The following is a 7,188-nucleotide window of genomic DNA, read 5'->3' on the forward strand; positions in this document are numbered from 1 at the left end:
TGGTTTGGGTTTATTGAATTCCTATGTGAGCCTCGGAAGGAGAATCATAGGAATTAGAATTGAAGCTCTATCCCTCACAATTCTCTTGATCAACACTATTCGGGAGGAATTGAGGTCTTGAAAATTTGTGTGGCTTATGGATGAGAGACATGAACTTAACCTCTTCTCATGACAATTAGATCAAGGAATTGGCAAATTGATTGTGATTAGAGAAATTGGGTTGCCAAGGAATTGGGACTCAATTAATTCCAATCCGCCATAGATCTACTTCATATGATTGAGAAGGGAGTTGAAACCTATTGATTCATGATGAATTATGATATCTCCAATCCCTAATGAATCTTTCTCTTTATTGTTCGTCACTTTAATTGTTTTAAAATTCCTTTACTTGCCTTGAATTTTCTGCTTCCTTTAATTCCCAGCACCCAAATTTCCTTTATTTTTCATGCAATTTACTTTCCGTTGTCATTTACATTCTGGCTTGTTATTTAGATTTTAGCTCTTTTACTTTTTTGCTCTTTACGTTTCAGTTATTTAGTTCTTTGCCATTTAAGTTTCCACAATTTACATTTTTCCATTTACTTTCAGCACTTTAATTTCTTGCAATTTACATTCTGCTAGTTCAAATTCACCAAAACCATCAACTGTTAGCTTGACTAGATATATCACCTCATTAAAGTTGCTTGATCCATCAATCCCTGTGAGATCAAGCTCACTCTTGTGAGTTTTACTACTTGATGCGACCCGGTATACTTGCCGGTAGTTAATGCAAATTCAATTTTTCCGTATCACATGTCCTCAAGAATTTGGTCCAAGCACAGCTGTTTCTCCTCAGTTTCCTCCCTCTCATTAGGATTATATATATTATGAAAGTGATGAAGAAGAAGCACTTTTTGAAGAAGTATACATTACTAGCAATATATTCTATAGCTATTTTTTTTAATTTAAAACTAGCTAATAATTAATCAGCTATACAAAGTGCAGAGGTTTTATCTCTACTAATCATTATTGTTATACACATGTAATCTTAAAAAAAATTAACCATATAGGTAGAGCTTACTTTTTCTTGTCCAATGTAGGGATGTCTGCCCTTGTATATTTGTCAATGATGACCTACAACATAAAATGCATCAAAAGTCAGAAGAAGAAGAGAAAAAGAAACAAGAATGAAATAAAAGAAAAAGTAGTAGTCATTACTAAGAAAAAGTCAGAAATTCATAAAATGGTAACCATAAGAAACAATTTTCAACCAATAGTGGTAACTGATTTTGTGTTAGTATCAATAATGTGAAAATCAAAGCCAAATGTGAAAATGTGAAATGAAAAAATTTGAAGAAATATCATTAAGGAACTCGATCTGGAAAATTGATTATGATGCTTGTGGATTCCTTTTTCTGTTCCTTTTCAACAATCAAAAGCCAACAAAGAAATCAACAATACACTATAATAATAATAATAATAATAATAATAATAATAATAACAATAATAATGTGCCCATTACATGCATATAGAAGACACAAAAATTGGATTATCAATTACCATCGAAATGGAATTAAAAATTACAGAAACACAATTAAACTTAAATTTAGAGCCAGAAATTCATGATATTGTGATACAAAACACTAATCAAAAAAGTGATAAATAGTTTATAAACCCTAATTAGTTCATATACATACCTTTTTTATGGAAGAACAGCTGCAACTATGGACGCGAACATCAGCAGCAATGGAACATGAACATCAGTAGCAATACAAACACAAACACAAACATGAACAGTAGCAAGAATCAGAACACCAACAGCAGCAGCAACCGGAACGCTAATAGCAGCAGGATTACGAACGGGAGTTGCAGTGGCACAACCGCGAACAGCAGCAACAATCAATGAAGAAATGTGAATAATAGAGAATGAAGCAGTTACTATACCAGGAGAGTGGGAGCAGAAAAGGGTGTGAGCGAGGTGGGAAAATGGGTTTCACAGGAAGAAAGAGCCTTTTGCTTTGCCAAATTGTTTGGGAAATTTATTTTTTGGGGAGTTTTAAAAATCCTACTATTCAAAATAAATACTATTGTTAATAAAACTCTTAACAAAATAAAAGTTAATTTTTTGTTTTAAAAATTAAATTTGTATGATTTTTTAAAACTTCTATTAACAAACTCCTACAATATAGCCTTTTTTGTAGTGCACATTGGCTTTTGAAGATTTTGCAATGCTCTACAACTTTTGTTAAAGGTGATTACTCACAATACTTTGAAAAGTGACATCTTGAAGCTCTACAATGATGAGAGGACGAAGACAATGAATATTCTTGAGAGAAATAAAAGTCGAGTTACAGTTAAGACTAATATGTGGACAACAAGCAACCAAAAAACAAAGGTTATATGACCATCACATCCCATTATATTGATGATTCTTTGAAATTGCAAAGTCATCTTGTGAGATAACAACATTAAATATTTAATTTTGTTATGACTTAATTTGTGAAATATGTATAACTGTAATACTTCTAACATTTTTTTATACTAAATTGTCATTGTAGATTTATATATGTGCCTCCTCCCCACACGGCTGATGTACTTTTGGAGGTACTTGTGGATTTTTGATGGATTGGAATCCTGATAGGAAGGTATTCACCTTGACTATTGATAATTATAGTACTAATGATGTTATGGTTAATAATATTTTGACTAAAATGTTATCTAGAAATTTCATATTGGATGGTAAATTATTTCACATGCGATATTGTGCGCATATATTAAATTTGATTGTTAAGGATGGGTTACAACTTATTTCACATGCTATAGAAAGAGTGAGGAATAGTGTTTATTATTGGACAGCAACACCTAAGAGAGAAGAAAAATTTAAAAAAACATGTGCTCAACTTAAAATATCCTACATAAAAAATCTCTGTCTTGATTGCAAAACTAGGTGGAATTAAACTTTTTTTATGCTTGAAGTTGCAATTATGTATAGAGATGTTTTTGAAAGATTGTCAATGTGTGAGAATCAATATAAATCTTTGCCTAGTAACGGGGACTGGCATATGGCGGATGAAATTTTTCAAAGATTGAGGGTGTTTTATGATGTGACTGAATTATTTTCTGGAATAAGTTATCCTACATCAAATCATTATTTTTCTAAAGTTTATGCGATTAAGTTGGCTTTGATGGAGTGGCAACATTGTGGAAATGAGGTAATTGAACTGATGGCTACTAGCATGATAGCTAAGTTTGAAAAGTATTGGCGTGTGATTAATATTGTTATGGCTATTGGGACTCTTTTAGATCCTAGGTACAAGATGTATTCGTTAAATTTCTTTTTTCGTAAAATACATGATGAGACGGAGGCATGTGTTGTAATATTTCAAGTGAAAAGGTTAGTACAAGATTTAGTTTTAGAATATGCAAACAAAAGAAGAGAGAGAGACCAAGCTGCTCAGTTAAATATGCCACGCCACCACCAATGTCTTCAGGTTAAAAGGTGATGAGCGGATATTTTATACGCTTTTTGGCATCATTTTTATATACTTTTTAGCATGTTTTCTTTAATTTTTATTAAGTTTTTATAGGTTTTAGTTTTAAATTCACATTTTTAGATTCTACTATGAGTTTGTATGTTTTTATGCAATTTTAGGTATTTTCTGGCTGAAATTGAGGAGCTGGAGCAAAAGTCTGATTCAAAGGCAGAGAAAGCACTACAGATGCTGTCTGGATCTAACCTCCTTACACTCAAAAGAGATTTTGTAGAGCTACAGAAGATTAAATAGAACGTTCTCAACAACTATGGAAAGCTGACTTCTAGAGCTTTCTAGCAATGTATAATAGTCTATACTTTGCTTCAGAATTAAAGACCTAAAACTGGCGTCCAACACCAGCCTCCTACCCTATTCTGGCGTCTAGCGCCCAAAGGAGAAGAGACCAGTGTCCAAACGCCCAAAGAGAACCCCCTAGCCAGCGTTCAATACCCTAGAGGCCTCCTAGCATGTGGATCTCATCAAAACTCAGCCCAAACACTCACCAAGTGGGCCCTAGAAGTGGATTTTAGCACTAAAAGACTATTTTACCCTTTTTGTGTAATTCTTAGTCATTAGCTTAGTATTTAAAGCACTTTTACATGATCTTCAATGGGATTTGCCATATTTTCATTTTACACATTATACTTTCTATCAGTATGAGTTTCTAAATCTCTTAGGTTGAGGGGAGGACCTCTAATAAACCATTATTTTATGATTTATATTGTGTTTAATTGAGTGATTTTATCAAATCTTCACCCACTTATTCATATGATTAGCATGATTTTATAATTCCTTCCTAGTATTGTTTATGGTTGAAAACTTGCTTCCTAAAAACCTTTAATTAGTACATTTTAATTCTCCTTTATCCCATTCGATGTCGTGACCCATGTGTTAAGTGTTTCAGGCCTCATAGGGCAGGAATGGCTTAGAGAATGGAGAGGAAGCTTGCAAAAATGGAAGGAACACAAGAAACTAAGGAGATGACCAGCGAACACTGACGCGAGTGCGTACTCCACGCAAACACGCAGAATGAAGAAAATTGCAGCGACGCGAACGCGTGCCTGACGTGTATGCGTTGATTGGAGTCTGCACGAATGACGCGAATGCGTGGACGACGCGAACGCGTGATAAGAAAAATCGCTGAATGACACAAACACGTGGACGACGCGTACGCGTGACCTGCGCGATCTGCAAAAATAATAGAATATGCTGGGGGCGATTTCGGGCCGCGGTTTAACCCAGTTTTCGGCCCAGAAACACAGATTAAAACCAGGGAACGTGAAGAGACTCAACACGCTTCGACACACCCATAGGCATCCACACACATTGAGATACATTGATATTAGGATTACTTTTATTTTTAGATCTGAATCTAGATTCGCTTACATTGATAGTTTATGCTTTTTCCTTGGATTATGGATGTTGAAGAATCATCACCTCCATCGAAGTTATTACTTTAGTTTGTTTCCTTATTCCTTTACTCTTTTCAGTTGATCATTGACCCTATTCAAATAAGTATGTTGCATTTTGGATTTATTAATACATAGAATTACTTTTACTTTTAATTAATTTTAAATCTCTATTTTATTTTATTTTATTCAATTATGTCTTCTTATATTTTTATGAATATTAATACCATGTCAATGGAGTAGATTTTCTACTTGACATGGGGGTTGATTAAGAGGAGACACTTGAGTTGGAATGCTCAAGTGCTTAGTTAAATTGAACATTATTGGCTAATTCTATATCAACTAACGCTAGACCTTCCGAAGGGAAAGGACTAAGATTTGTGGATAAGAGTCAGTTCAATCACTTGACTTTTCTTTACTCAGTAAGGGTTAACTAAGTGAAAACAACAACCTTTTTACACTACATTTGAGAAGATTCCAACAAGGATAGAACTTCCAATTAATCAATTCCTCAGTCAAGGCTTTCTATATTAATAATAATTCTTAGTTTTATTGCTTTAATTTATAATTATTCTAATTACTCATTATCCAACTCAAACCTTCTGGAAAATTTCTGGTTAATAAATTAGCACTCTTTCCTGTAACTCATTGGGAGACGACCTGGGACTCATACTCCCAGTATTTTTAATTCTAATTTTTGTGACAACCCTTTTTAAATTGAGAAGCGGATTTTAGCTGGTTGAGAACTGTACTTACAACGCATTTCGTTTATTAATTTCTTAACTGGTCAATTTCCGCCACCCATCAATTTTTGGCGCCATTGCCGGGGAGTTGCAATAGTGTGCTGAATTATTAATTAGTGTACATATTTTTATTTATTTGCATATTTTATTTTTATTTTGTTACCATGAGCTATATGTCTTTCTCATTGAATGACACGTTCATTGCCTGATCCGAGCTTAGCTGCTTTTGATCCTGAAATTGAAAGAACTCTTTCACGTATTAGGCGAGCTCGACGTCGGTTAGCCCCTGAGGGTGGTGAAGTGATTGTTATCGATTCATCAGTCTCATCTTATGGGCGAATTTGAACCGCCATTTGAGAGCGAGACAAGCTCCTTTACTACTGATTCAGTTAATTCCAGTGCAGATAACATGGCAGCACCTAGGAAGATTACTCTCCAAGAAGCTGGAGCCCTAGATTTTACACTGCAGCCGTACCAAGTGTATCACCCAACTCTAGCTGCAGATTTTGAACTAAAGACTGAACTAATCAACTTGATGCCCAAGTTTCATGGTTTACCTGCTCAAGAGCCTATTAAGCACCTTAGGGATTTCCAGACAGCCTATTCTACTGTTAGGCGCAATAGTGCAGATGAAACTTCTATTCTGTTAACTGTCTTCCCGTTTTCTCTTGAAGGAAAAGCAAGGGAGTGGTACTACTCCCAACCTGAAGCGACTTTTACCAACTGGGATACGCTCAGGAGAGAATTTTAGGAAAAATACTTTCCATCTGAAGTCACAGATAGACTGAGAAAAGAAATCTCCTGCATTACTCAAGGTGACTCGGAGACTCTCTATGAGTACTGGGAGCGTTTTAAGAACCTTCTAGACGCATGCCCCCATCACATGATTGATAGACTAGTACTGATCATCTACTTCACTCAAGGCATAAACCCCCAAGATAAGACTACACTGTATGGTGCTAGTAATGGTTCTATGAAAAAGTACAGGACCGCAGATGAAGCATGGCAGCTGATCAGCGACTTAGCTGAGTCCAATAGGAATCACAGGCCGAGGCGCAGCCACTCAAAAGCTATTGCAGAGATCTCCTCTAGCGTTGAAACTACTGCTCTTACACAGAGTATATGTGAAATGACCAACCTACTGAAACAGATGCAGTTAAATCAACAACAAGCACATAAAGCTCAGCCTCCCCCACCACAACAAAGCCAACAGTTAGTTCCACAAAGAGTATGTGGGATCTGTGCTGATTATAGTCATTATACTGATGAATGTCCGCAGCTCCAACAGGAATACAACACTGTGGCAGCCACTCATAACTTCTATGACTGCCCAAATCAAGGATATAATCAACAAGGTGGCAACTACAACCAAGGTGGAAACTATAACCAAGGATGTCAAGACAACTCCAACCAAAGTTAGAGGGACAACTATAACAGAGGAGGCAGAGATAACAATGGAAACCAGAGGTGGAATAATAATAACAGACAACAGAATCAGAACCAACCTTACAAAGCACCTCACCT

At 35.5% G+C, this 7,188-nt stretch overlaps 1 non-coding gene across 1 annotated transcript; it reads right to left on the reverse strand.

The window, feature by feature from the left end:
• Positions 1-6,445: 6,445 nt before the first annotated feature.
• LOC148579879 (small nucleolar RNA R71) lies at positions 6,446-6,553 on the reverse strand. The gene has a single exon (XR_015896727.1). It is a non-coding gene; the product is annotated as a small nucleolar RNA R71 (small nucleolar RNA).
• Between the last annotated feature and the right edge of the window lie 635 nt (positions 6,554-7,188).

The sequence above is a fragment of the Arachis ipaensis genome, chromosome B10, assembly GCF_059453495.1.
Source record: "Arachis ipaensis isolate K30076 ecotype BB chromosome B10, ASM5945349v1, whole genome shotgun sequence".
Classification (NCBI taxonomy): domain Eukaryota; kingdom Viridiplantae; phylum Streptophyta; class Magnoliopsida; order Fabales; family Fabaceae; genus Arachis; species Arachis ipaensis.